General features: G+C 49.3%; 1 long non-coding RNA gene across 2 annotated transcripts in view; it reads right to left on the bottom strand.

Annotated features, from left to right (window-relative positions):
- Positions 1 to 6,261: 6,261 nt before the first annotated feature.
- LOC103161803 overlaps positions 6,262 to 12,099 on the bottom strand; it is a 30,436-nt gene continuing 24,598 nt past the window's right edge. For both annotated transcript variants that reach the window (XR_003486968.2, XR_003486969.2), the window contains 2 exons: positions 9,197 to 9,395; positions 6,262 to 6,321 (listed from right to left, as the gene is read on the bottom strand). This is a non-coding gene — a long non-coding RNA (uncharacterized LOC103161803). The remainder of the gene's footprint in view (positions 6,322 to 9,196; positions 9,396 to 12,099) is intronic.

The raw sequence follows: 12,099 nt of genomic DNA, 5'->3' as shown, positions 1-12,099 counted from the left end.
GTCATGACATATCTAGACTCTGTCAAAGTCATGTCAAGGCTCTGCATCTCTTCCACCTTGGCCCAAGTCAGCATCATCACTTAAATTTTTTTAATGTGTTTATGTATGTGAATTTTTGCCTGGATGTGCCCTGGTGCTCCTGGAGATCAGACAGAAGAGGGCATTGGATCCCTTAGGACTGGAGTTATGAATGGTTGTGAGCCACCACATACTTGGAATTGAATCCAGTCTTCTACAAGAGCACCAAGTAAGTACTCCTAATTGCTGAGCCAACTCTCCAGCCTCCAGCATCATGCATGGGGGCTCTCAAACTCCTTCCCACTCCATATAATGCTGACCAGCTTGGTTTTGTGCAGGTCTTGTGCAGGCAACCACAGCTGCTGTGAACTCTGGAGTCCTGCCGTGTCCAGAAACTACTGTTTCACTCCAGTAGTCTGAGATTCCTTGACAGGGAGGGGCATATCTGAAGACTCTCAGGGGAACCCAAGTTGAGAGCACTGTCTCACACTAGTTAACCTTTTCCTAGGGGTGACAACAGTCCCCCAGGCCATTTCTTTTCCTTCCCGGGTCTCTGGCCTCCACTGGAACAACTTGAGTGACTTCTATCGAATGTCACTGATCTCCATCTGTTGCCATCAAAGCCCTTCCCAGGGCCTGCTGAACACAACAGGGAGAGCAATGTCCCTCTATGTGGAGACACATTCTGAAGCAGCTACTTGGATCAACTGAAAGAGAATGCTCCTCTGTAAGCTGAAAAACGCAAGGAGACTTTGCATTTTAGTTCCTGTGATTATATCTAACTTTAAATGTATTCATCCCATCTTTAATTAAGTATTCTCAAGCCCACTGGAGAAGCCACATTGATCTTGTATTTGGGGGGTTCCTTGCACATCTCAGATACCTCTGTGAAGAAGGATGCCATTTCCTCTTCAGTTGAGAAACATTAACCTCTAGGGACAGTCTGAGCTCTTCAGAGGGCAACATAACTGTTTCCCATCTCTGGGCCCTGAACTCTCATCCCTCCAAACTCAACAGAGTCTTCTTCCTGGAAGAATTGGTCCCATTATCACATACTCATGGGTCTCTGCCTTCCTATAGACTCCCCTCCTGTCACTGTCCTATTTGACCTCTGTCACTCTCTTAACTCCTGGCTTATGTCCTGGTAGAGGGTACCCAGTAGGAAAGGAAGTTGAGTCCCTGCATCCAGATGATGCTTAAAGATTAACTTCCAGGAGTCTTCTGATACCTGTGGTCCAGGATGTACCCTGATGATGCTCAAAGATGATCCTCCCAGAGTCTTCTGATCCCTGTGGTCCAGGCGTGTTGTAAGGCAAGTGAGCAGGAGAGGTGATGTACTGTTCCCATAGTCCTAGTCCCATCTCATGGTGAGATTCATAGAGGTCAGTTCCAGCTTTGCTTCTGAGATACATGTCACCTTCCCCAGGCCTGGATGAATTCCAGGCCACCTATATCTCAACACAGTTCTGTGCCGCTGGATACTTCTTTCATGGAGAGGCCTGCCTGACTGAATGGGATGTAGGGAGGAAGCAGAGACCCTTGGTTGAGGGTCCTTCTAGGTTGGGGCCCAGCTAGGGAATTGGTTCAAAGGACCAGCATACCAGGTGACCAGAGATGCTCATGTCTTGTGGGTGGTTTCTGAGTCCAGGGGTCTCTATATATGACAAGCTAATGATCACCTTTGTCATCCTCCGACCCCTCAGCCCAGGCTCCTCTCCATGTCATTTTGAACAGGCCTAAAAACTGCAAGGAACCTGTGCAGCCACCAGCTGTGTGACCTTGGCTAAGTAGCCATACTAACTGTAGAGGCCAGTGTCTAAGTAGTATGCCACGTGCAAGGTTGGCACAGCCACCCTGCTCCAATTCCTGGGTCCTCTGAACCAAAGACTGGAGTTCCACACTGTTCCTGTCCCTGTCGTAATTGCTCTTGGGACCCAACCCTGCGAGTGTGGCATGTTTTTTTGTGAGTCTTCAGAGCATGGACAGCAGGCATGCTGGGGCAATGCAAAGATGGGTGTGGCTATGAGCAGATTCTAGTCTCAACAGTGTCGGGGTTAACAGCAGGGAAACTTCCCCACACTCTTCAGAGCCCTGCTTCCTGGAGCATGTCTGTGTTCATATCAGTTTGCTTGGTAAGAACAGTCACCGAAGCCTGTTCACAGCGCATGCCCGTTCCCCACCCCTCGCAAATTTGCAAAGGGAACTTCCTTTTGTTTCTTGGTGTGTGCGTGGAGGCCAGCAAGGGAGTGTGTGTTCCTAGTTAATATGCTGGAAACCACTTCAAGGTGACGGAGTGAAAGGCTTCCGGTTTCTGTTTACCCTTTACTTTGCTAATTGCTCTTTTCAATGGTTTCCAGGACCCTTAGGTCAGAACCCCTGAGGAGCCTGGGTGTCTGCTGGAGAGCCATCGTTGCCATCAGCCTGGGCAGACCCTCAGGGATGCTAAGGGTTCAGCTTGTGGTCATTTACCACTCCCAGGTGACAGCTCAACCCCACCCTCATTAGGCTTTCAGCTGTTTTCCCAGGACCTAGTCTAAGAGTCCACGCCCTCCTTGGACCAGACCCTGGAGACCTCCTCCACATGCAGGCCTTCTGCCCAATTCTTCTCCTCCCTGCCCCCTGCCCATCTCCAAGTCTTCTAAAGGGACCCATGATTTCTCCATCAGCCAATCCTTTATGCCTCCAGCTGTGTTCCTCAGCCTCTCCACTCTTCATTGCTCTTATGGGAGCCTGGCATGACTTTGTCACATCTCTTACCTACTATCTTTTTATTTTAAACTGAAATATATCTCTCACTGAACAGGCCATGTCTTGTTATCACCCCGGCCAAGTCCTTAACTGGTCCTATGTATTGGCCTCACCTCCTCAGCCATATGGCCAGACTCTGAGCCCTTGAAAGCTTCGCTCTGGCTTGTGCTCTAACTGTCCCCACAGAGAGCCTGTCCATGTTCTAGGTGCTTAGGAGTACTTGGAGATGCTTTCCAGCAGCCTCAGTGTAGTGCTACATTACGACCTAAGAAAGGCACTGAAGGTCAGAATGCAAAACAAGCCACATTAGACAGCCATAGAAGCTGGGTGGTGGCGGCACACACCTTTAAACCCAGGACTCAGGAGACAGACAGATGGATCTCTGTGAGTCCAAGGCCACCCAGGGCTAAATGAGAGTGAGTCAGTCTAAAAGAGTAACAAAGCTCACGCCTTTAATCCCAAGCAAAAACGTCTCATGTGGGATTCAGTTTCCAGTCACAGGGAAGACAGGATCTCCATTTCAGCCTTGGTAGAAGAACTACTGGGTGGCTGCTTTGCTTTTCTGATCTTCAGAGAAAACTCAGACAGAGGCATGAGACTGACGGGACAGTAGGGACAGTGTTCTGGAAAGGACCTGAGTTGGTAATGAAGTTATTGGGAGTGCTTGTTTTTGCTTTGAGCTTTAATTTTTTAGTATCTATTCATTTTATTTTATGTGTATATTTTGCCTGCATCAGATCTCCTGAAACTAAAATTATGGGAGGCTGTGAACTACCATGTGGGTACTGGGAATCGAACCCAAGTCCTCTGCATGAGCAACATGTGCTTTTAACCACTGATCCATGCATACTCTTGTGGTTTTGATGCTGGTCTCTTGTACCGAGGCTGGCCTTGAATTCATGATCCTCTGGTCTCCACTTCTCAAGAGCTGGGATTAAAACTTTGTACCACCTGAGGTTTGGGAGACAGCAACAAATGCCAATAGTAGGAAGGGAGAGAAACGGGTATGTGGAAAAATGAACAAAGGAAGTGAGATCTTGATAGGTCACCCAGAGCAGCCATGCTTCTCCCATCCGAGTTCCTGAAGCCAGTGGAGGGGGAACCTGCAGGTGTCAACCCAAAGCCAGCATAAGGGCAACCTGTAGGTATCACCCCGAAGCCAGCGGAGGAGCAACCTGCAGATGTCAGAAACTCCAGGCATTTCACCTGAGCCAAATCCCTCAGCCTTTCACTCAGGAATCCCACCTTTTGCAAACGCTTCTAACAAATACTGACATCTGCACTGTAAGTACCACATGGAGTAGGACAACAAACCAAGGTGTTTTTCAACTCCTTTAACCTGACAGCACTGACGGCTGCCAGCCTGAGAGAGGGATGGGACTGCTCATCCCTGCAGTTCAATATAGAGGACTTGAAAATCTCAGTAGCTGTCCCACATAGGCACAAGAGCCACACCTTGACAGGGCAGAGCTCCGAAACCCCTCACCATTTGGCAACTCAGCGTGAAATAGAGATAGAGGACAACCCCAAGTCATGAAGAAAACCTAAATGTTGTTCAAGAATAAAAGACATTGGGAAGGGCCCCAGAGATGGTTCAAAGGGTGAAGGTACATGCCACCAAGCCTGACAACCTTACCTCAAACCCTGAGACCTGCTTGGCCCCCAAAGTTGTCTCCTGACATTCACACATACACAGTGGCACACATGTACCCATGTGTACTTACACCCAAATAAATACTTTTTAAAAGAAGGAAGGAATTTAGTCTTTGTAAGTAGATGTCTCTCCAAAACTGCTAAAAAAAAATATTTAAGGAAGCATAGAAGTTCTTTGCCAACTAGAAAACTTAACTAAAGCATCCATCCCTGTTTTCCCAAACACCCTGTGTATGTGTTCTTGTCTAGAAGGTTGCATATGTCATTAGCATGGCAGGGTTTGTGAAGGCAGATGACTCACTGGGGGTCTGGAAAAGAGCAGGGGTCATGCTGAGTGTCTACTAACATGGCTGCCTCTTTCCAGGATGACTCAGCCCCCCAGGTCTCCAGATGAGGGCTTCTGCCCTGATACTATAAGGAGTCCTCTTCCTCAGAGGTTTCCTTTCCTCTGCTCTGCTCCACTGCCCACCACCCCTGGGCCACTGAGCATGGCCTCCGTCCTTTTCTCTTATCTGCCCACTTCAGTGCTAGCAACTGCCGGTTTCATTCATGTTGGTTCACGCACTTGATCTCTTCAGGAAGGGGCCGGGCAGAGTGTTCATGCCATCAGCATCCATAATTCAGAGTTAAACGTTTACCCAGAGGCAGTGCGGTACAGTGAATAAACTTCCTGGGTTCAAATTCCATCTCTGCATTTGCTGATTGAGTAACCCAGGGAAAGTGATTCAGTATCTCAGGGTTTCCCCCTATTCGAAATGCAGCTAACAAGTAGTTTTTGAGAATTTATTCTCTCTCTCTCTCTCTCTCTCTCTCTCTCTCTCTCTCTCTCTCTGTGTGTGTGTGTGTGTATGTGTGTGTGTGTGTGTGTGTGAGAGAGAGAGAAAGAGAGAGAGAGAGAGAGAGAGAGAGAGAGAGAGAGAAAGGGGTGCACACCCCACACACAGCACCTGTGTAAAAGACAGAGAACAACTTGCAGCTCTCTCATTTCACTATGTGGGTCCTGAGTGTCAAACTCAGGTCTCTAGGTTTGGCAGCATGTGTCTTTATCTACTGAGCCATGTCAAGGCCCACGGTGACGTTTAACTCATGATTATGGTCATCAAATAAATCAGTATGTACAAATGACTCCTGGAAGTACTTAGAAATTAATGGAAACTTGATAAAGAATTAATTGTTGACACAAGGCACTTTTTTTTTTTTTTTTTTTTTTGGTTTTTCGAGACGTTTCTCTGTGGTTTTGGAGGCTGCCTTGGTCTCTAACTCACAGAGATCCACCTGCCTCTGCCTCCCAAGTGCTGGGATCAAAGCACCACCAATGCCTGGCTCACAAGGCACTTTCTTTTTTTTATTTAATTTGCAGATATTTTTTTATTTGAATTAGAAACAAGATTGTTTTACATGACAATCCCGGTTCCTTCTCCCTCCTCTCCTCCCCTCCCCAATTAAAACCCTATCACATATCCTTTCTGCTCCCCCTGGATGGTGAGGCCTTCCATAGGGTGTCATCAGAGTCTATCGTATGCTTTGGGATAGGGCCTAGGCCCACCCCCGTGTGTCTTGGCTCAGGGAGTATTCCTCTATGTGGAATGGGCTCCCTAAGTCCACACCTATGTTAGGGATAAGTACTGAACTTCTATAGGAGGTCCCGTAGATTTCTGAGGTTTCCTCACTGAAACCCATGTTCCTGGGGTCTGCATTAGTCCCATGCTGGTATTCCACCTATCAGTCTGGGGACCAAGAGCTCCCCGATGTTCAGGTTGGCTATTTTTGTGGGTTTCACCAGCCTGGTCTGGACCCCTTTGCTCTTCACTTTGTTCTTCCTTCTCTGCAATTGGATTCCAGTTCAGTTCAGTGATTAGTTGTGGGTGTCTGCTTCTACTTCCACCAGTTGTTGGATGAGGGCTATCGGGTGAAATATAAGTCAGTCATCAATCTCATTATCAGGGGAGGGCATTTAAGGTAGCCTCTCTTCTGTTGCTGAGATCGTTAGCTGGTGTCATCTTTGTAGATCTCCAGACATTTCCCTAGTGCCTGATTTCTCTGTAAACCTAAAATGTCTCCCTCTATTATGGTATCTCCATTCTTGTTATCTTCTGTTCTTCCCCTGACTCAACCTTTCTGTTCCCTCATGTCCTCCGCACCCCTCCCCTTCTCCCCTTCTCATTCTCCTAGCTCCCTCCCCCATCTTCCTGTGCTCCCAATTTCACAAGGCACTTTCTATGTGTCATCTTTGTAAGCTGTCTCAACCCTCACTTTACAATGACGCTAGTTATGCCCAGTGTCACACCAATTCAGCAAAGTGAGCACACATTGTCCAGTTTCCTAGCTTGGGCTCCTGAAGCTTGGAGGCATAAAATGACTGATCCAAGGACATAGCACCAGAAGGTGGCAGAGTTGGGACAGAGTCTGTCTGACTGAGGAGTCAGGAGCCTTCCCCCACAGCATAACTGCCCATCTTGGAAACGTTAAGAGTAGCTGATGGCTTTTGACAACTGGAATTCCTGATTTCAAATCTGCTCTGAGAAGATGAGTCACTCAAGGGCTAAGAAGCAGATCAGCTGATAGACTGTTCACCGAGCATGTCACAGGCCCTGGGTTTGAGCCCCAGTACTGAATAGAACAGGCATTGATGGCACATGCCTGGTAATCCTGGCACTTGGGAGGCCAGAAGGCCAGAAGTTCAAGGTCACCCTTGGCTGTATAAGAAGTGAGTTTGAGGCCAGTCTGGTGGGGCGGGAAAGAATCACCCAGATTATTAGGAACTTTCAGAGCTTTGGAGCAGTGGGCTTCCAGTTTTCAATAACAGAGGCAAGGAGTGTGAACTATTGCTCTTCAGGGGTTTCAACAAAGTAGCATCATCCTAACCCCTCATGTAGTTCTAAGGATCACAAAGGGCAGCCAGAGAGTTCTCACTCAGGGCCTCCCATGCAGTTGCAGCTAGGTGCTGCCAGGGGCTGGAGACATCTCCAAAGTGTCATCATTCACACTCTGAGGTCAGTGCTGGTCAGTTGGGGCCTAGAGAGATGCTGTCAGCCAGAACCCCCACATGTGGCCTCCTCATGTAGCCTGAACTTCCCCACAGCATGGCATCTGATTCCATAAACAAGAGGGGAAGAGAGGAATAGAGTTTGAGGGCTGGCGGCATTCTTCCGACCTAGCTTCAGATGTCCTAATGTCATTTCTCCAGTGACTTCCAATCATCAAGGTAGTCACAAATTTCCCCAACATATAAAGACAGGTGATCCTGACTACCATTCAATAGGAAATACGGGGAAGAACACACAGATGGATTACACCGTGGAGGCCATCTTTCAAAAATGCAGTCTGCTGAACAAACAGGCTTTCCTGGGAAAACCTTCCACCTAGAAGGAAAAGGTGACTGTTCTGGCTACAGGCTAGAGTCATCAGAGAGGAGGGAGCCTCAATCTAGAAAATGCCTCTGTAAAATGGGGTTGTGGGTAAGCCTGTAGGGCATTTTCTTAATTAGTGATTGATGGGAGAGGATTCAGCCCACTGTGGGTGGTGCCACCCCTGGGCTAGTGGTCCTGAATTCTATGAGAAAGCAGGCTGAGCAAGCCCTGGGGAGCAATCCAGTAAGCAGCACCCCTTCATAGCCTCTGCATCAGCTCCTGCCTCCAGGTTCCTGTCCTGACTTCCTTTGATGACAGACTGACTATGATGTGGAAGTGTAAGCCCAATAAACCCTTTCCTCCTTCCTCAATTTGCTTTTAGCCATGGTGTTTCATCATAGTCATAGTAACCCTAACTGAGACAGTGACATATGGCAACTTGAGACCATGACAATGACCCCTCCCTGTAGTCGTGTCTGACAGTAGTTCCTTAGATGTGGCTGGCAGCACAACTGGTTGCTTTGCCAAATTGTCACTGAAATAAAGAGGATCAAGGCAGCACTGACTTCGTCATCTGGATTGTTCTAATAACATGTTATTTGCTCCCCTGCTGTGACCAGCAAAGCCACAAGGGCATGTGTTTGGGGTTGCCCAGTCACCTGTGCAACAGGCTGCTGACTGGAAATCTCCACCCTGTCCGCAAGCAGACAGTTCATAAATATTCCTTCATCTGCTTGTCTTCTGCAGACAAAAATGGGAGGTGAGTTTCCCTTTGGAATCCCTGAGACAGCCCCAGCCCCAGGAAGGGCCTTCCTCCTCTAGTCCAGCAGTTCTCAACCTATGGGCTGTGACCTTTGGGGAGGGGTTATGGATCAAATATCCCACATATCAGATATTTACATTACAATTTGTAACAGTAGGAAAACTACAATTATGATGCAGCAACGAGATAATGTTGTTGTTTGGGGGTGGGGGCTGTCACCACATCAGGAATGACTGTATCAAAGGGTCACAGCATAAGGAAAGTGGAACACCACTGCCCTAGTCTCTCTCCTGGGGTCACAGCCCCAACCTTGCAGCTCAGGGAATCCAGTCAAACCAGTTAAGAATGTCCCTCCCAGAAAGCATAAGCACACTGGGTCTGACACCTTCCTGCCCCTTACTGGGCAGGGGGCTTCTCTGTTCAGCCTCCAGACAAGCTGATGTCCCCTGTGACTTGATTCCGATCACAAAACCCTGCAAAAGTTAGTTCCTAAGATGGGAGTGTAGAGGACCTGTTTCAGTGCAGCGGGTCCCCTTCACTTCCCTAGCCTGAGCTAGCCAGCTTTCTTCTAGCCTCTCTCACCTCCTGCTCCTTACTCCTTCCTGGGGAAATGCAACCTCCTCTCCCAGCATCGGAGGCCTCCTGTGTCCCTCTGAGCCCTTACCTGAGCGGTGGCTTTCCACAACAGCCACAGAGGAGCTCCACTTGGCCTTGGAGTTTGCACTCTTAGCAGCCCTTTCTGTTGTAGGGACGGTAGAGTGGGGCCAGAGTGAGAGAATGGGTCCCAGGAGAGGGGTCCTTTAGTGGTGGCTCTTGTGCCTCTCCTGGTGTCAGCCATTTCCTGCCAGCTGCCTGTCTTGCCCCTGGAATGGCATAGGATGCTGTCTGAGCCTCCATGGTTCCTCTCCCTGAATGTTGCCTGCTCTCCCATTTGCACCCTAAGGCCCTCACTGCAGACAGACATGAGACCCAGAAATACCTAGATAAGTGACTCCACTCAACTGCCAGGCTTAGACATGTATTAACCATTGCCACCCCATGACGTACTATGGAGATTCACTGAGCATTCCATGATATGCCAAGCTCGACTTTCATATAATCCTTAAGATAACCAATAAAGTCAAGTGAGAAAACTGAAGTTGAAGGAAGCTAAAGAAGCTGGCTGTTTTATCACCCTAGTAAATGTTGGCGACACTACGAATCCAGGTTGTCTGTAGACTCTGGGTTAGACACCACGCCGTGGTTTTGTTGTATCCTGAGCCACAGTTTGTAGCTCTGAGTCTACAAAGGAACCTAGTTCCTATCCTAACTTTGCCCTGGAATGGAGGAAGGAGAGAGGGCTGCAAACCGGAGGGGCTCCCACCAGGGAGTGGGGTGGTGGGGAGGAGTGGAGGCTAGATGCTTCATTGGGCCCAACTGTGATAGAAGGGAACCGGGTACTAAATGTTCACGGTACAAAAAGGAAAGATGTCTCCACAGACTCAGCTGCCAGCTGCTGTGACAGGGACATCTGATAACTTCTGGAGAAGTACTCTTAAGTATGTCAGTATCCCTAAGGTCACTCCTCTCCTCCTTCATCCTTCCGGAAGTGCCTTTTTTTTTTTTTAAATGCAGTAGAAAGTTCATAAACCTTAGGGCCAGGTTCCTCACCTGCCATTTAACAGCCATGTGACCTCAAAAAAGTCACTCTCTGATTTTCAGTTTCCTTTTCTGTGAGAGGACAACACAACCTACTCATTCGATTGTGACTGTGGTGACTGAGGCATTGGGTACAACACATTCAGTGTTGATGTCACTGTCTAGCTCCCTCAGAGGGCAGGACATTTTGGTTGTGTTGAACAGGCCCAGGTCAGAGTGTGAGGAGGAATGGTTCACAGGACCCTCACTGATGGCTGAGAGCTGGCTGGCAGATGGAACCAATACTGCGCATCTCCTAGGTGGTGGTCACCATCTGAGGCTGAGGTGGAGGAGCAAGTAAATCTCTGTTGCCCAGGATGAAGGCTGACAGGGAAAGAGAAAATAGGCCCCCAGGGGAGGAAAGGAAGTAGGACAGTCCCCCCACCCCCACAGGGCTGAAACCAACACAGAGCTGCAAGAAAAACAGGGACAGGAGATGAGAACAAGACCCTCAAGCCCAGGCCCAACTCAGGGTTGGGTCAGGGTCCAACCTGGGACCAGGTTTCCTAGGGATGGTATAGGGCTAGGGTACCCAAGTTGAGGAAATCCTCCCATTGGAGAAGCTGCACCTGCATCTTCTCTGGGGTTCTCATAACCACCTTATCAGGGTAGGTACTGGGGCCCCTGGGTTACACCGCAGGGAAATGGGGTTATGTGGGAAATGGCCAAGGCAAGATCCAAACCCAAGACTCGCTATGATTCCTTACTTACCATGTTCCCTTGTACCAGAGAGGGGAAGGAGAATGACTGTGGGCTGGATGGGCCAACAGCTTGTTTTTCTAGAATTCAAACCCAGGTCACTTTGTGAGAGCTGGTCAGTGCCTGCCTTTCCCCTGGCAACAGGGTGGCAGTGTGGGGGCAGGAAAGGCAGGTTTCCTGTCCCCTCGGGCTCTGCAGGACCAGGCCAGATGAGGAATTTCCGGCAGAACAGGGCTGCCACTTACAGGGCAGTGCCTCTTCTCACAGCCTCAGCCATGACCCTCATCTCCCATATTCACAGTCCCTGATGGGTTCCACCCTAGGAAACCAACCACCTTCTCCCCAGGATGTAGCAGAATGATATGTGGGGATTGCTGGGTGGAAGGATGGGAGACCCCCCAAAGGTGACTTCTCCAACTGGAGCAACTGTGACTGCACTTGGGAGTAGGGCAGTGGACACGAGTAGCGAGCCCCACCCTTCCAGTCGGTGTCTTCACAGGACAGAGGGAATCCTGAGGGCTTCCTGAGGCCCCCTCAACCAATGAGAGGTGTGAACTGAAAACCCAAGTAGAGAGGGAAGATGACAAAGAAAGGCTCCTTTGGGGCCACCAAGGCTGGGTTTGTCCACGAGTGTCAGTCAGAGGCCACCCAGAGGTCTGGCTCTGGGTAGTTGCCTCACCTACTCCGCTAGGCAGCCCTCAAGGGCCAAAGGCCACATTCCCATGCCACTCCTGCTGGAGGCTAGCCAGGCTTAGTTAGAGCCTCTCACTGCCCCACTGGGCCCTCACCTGAGTTATCTCAGGCTTGCTCTGAGGGGAAACAGTCGATTTCAGTTTCCTGCAGGCTTGAGGGCTCAAGGTCAATTCACTGTTAAGGACTCAGATTCAGAAGAGTGGACCCACAGACCTGAAGCCGCCTCCAGTCCCTGCAGGCTCCCAGTAAACAGAGATGGGAACCCCCACTCCCACCTGAACTGAATCACAAGTCTTTTGAAGATAACCTCACAGGAGTTCCAGGGAACAGGACATGAATTGTCTACAGACCCATCTATTCATTCATCAAATACAGGTGCATTTGTATATCTGCCTCCTCCCAGGTGCTGTAGCAAAAAACCCACTCCTGACAAGAGTGACAGGTGCATTGCCAACCCCATTGTGAACAGCCAATGGGAGGACAGGAAGGCTCTGGAGG

This window comes from Cricetulus griseus, chromosome 7, assembly GCF_003668045.3.
Source record: "Cricetulus griseus strain 17A/GY chromosome 7, alternate assembly CriGri-PICRH-1.0, whole genome shotgun sequence".
Classification (NCBI taxonomy): Eukaryota; Metazoa; Chordata; class Mammalia; order Rodentia; family Cricetidae; genus Cricetulus; species Cricetulus griseus.
This window is presented reverse-complemented; position numbering and strand designations above follow the sequence as displayed.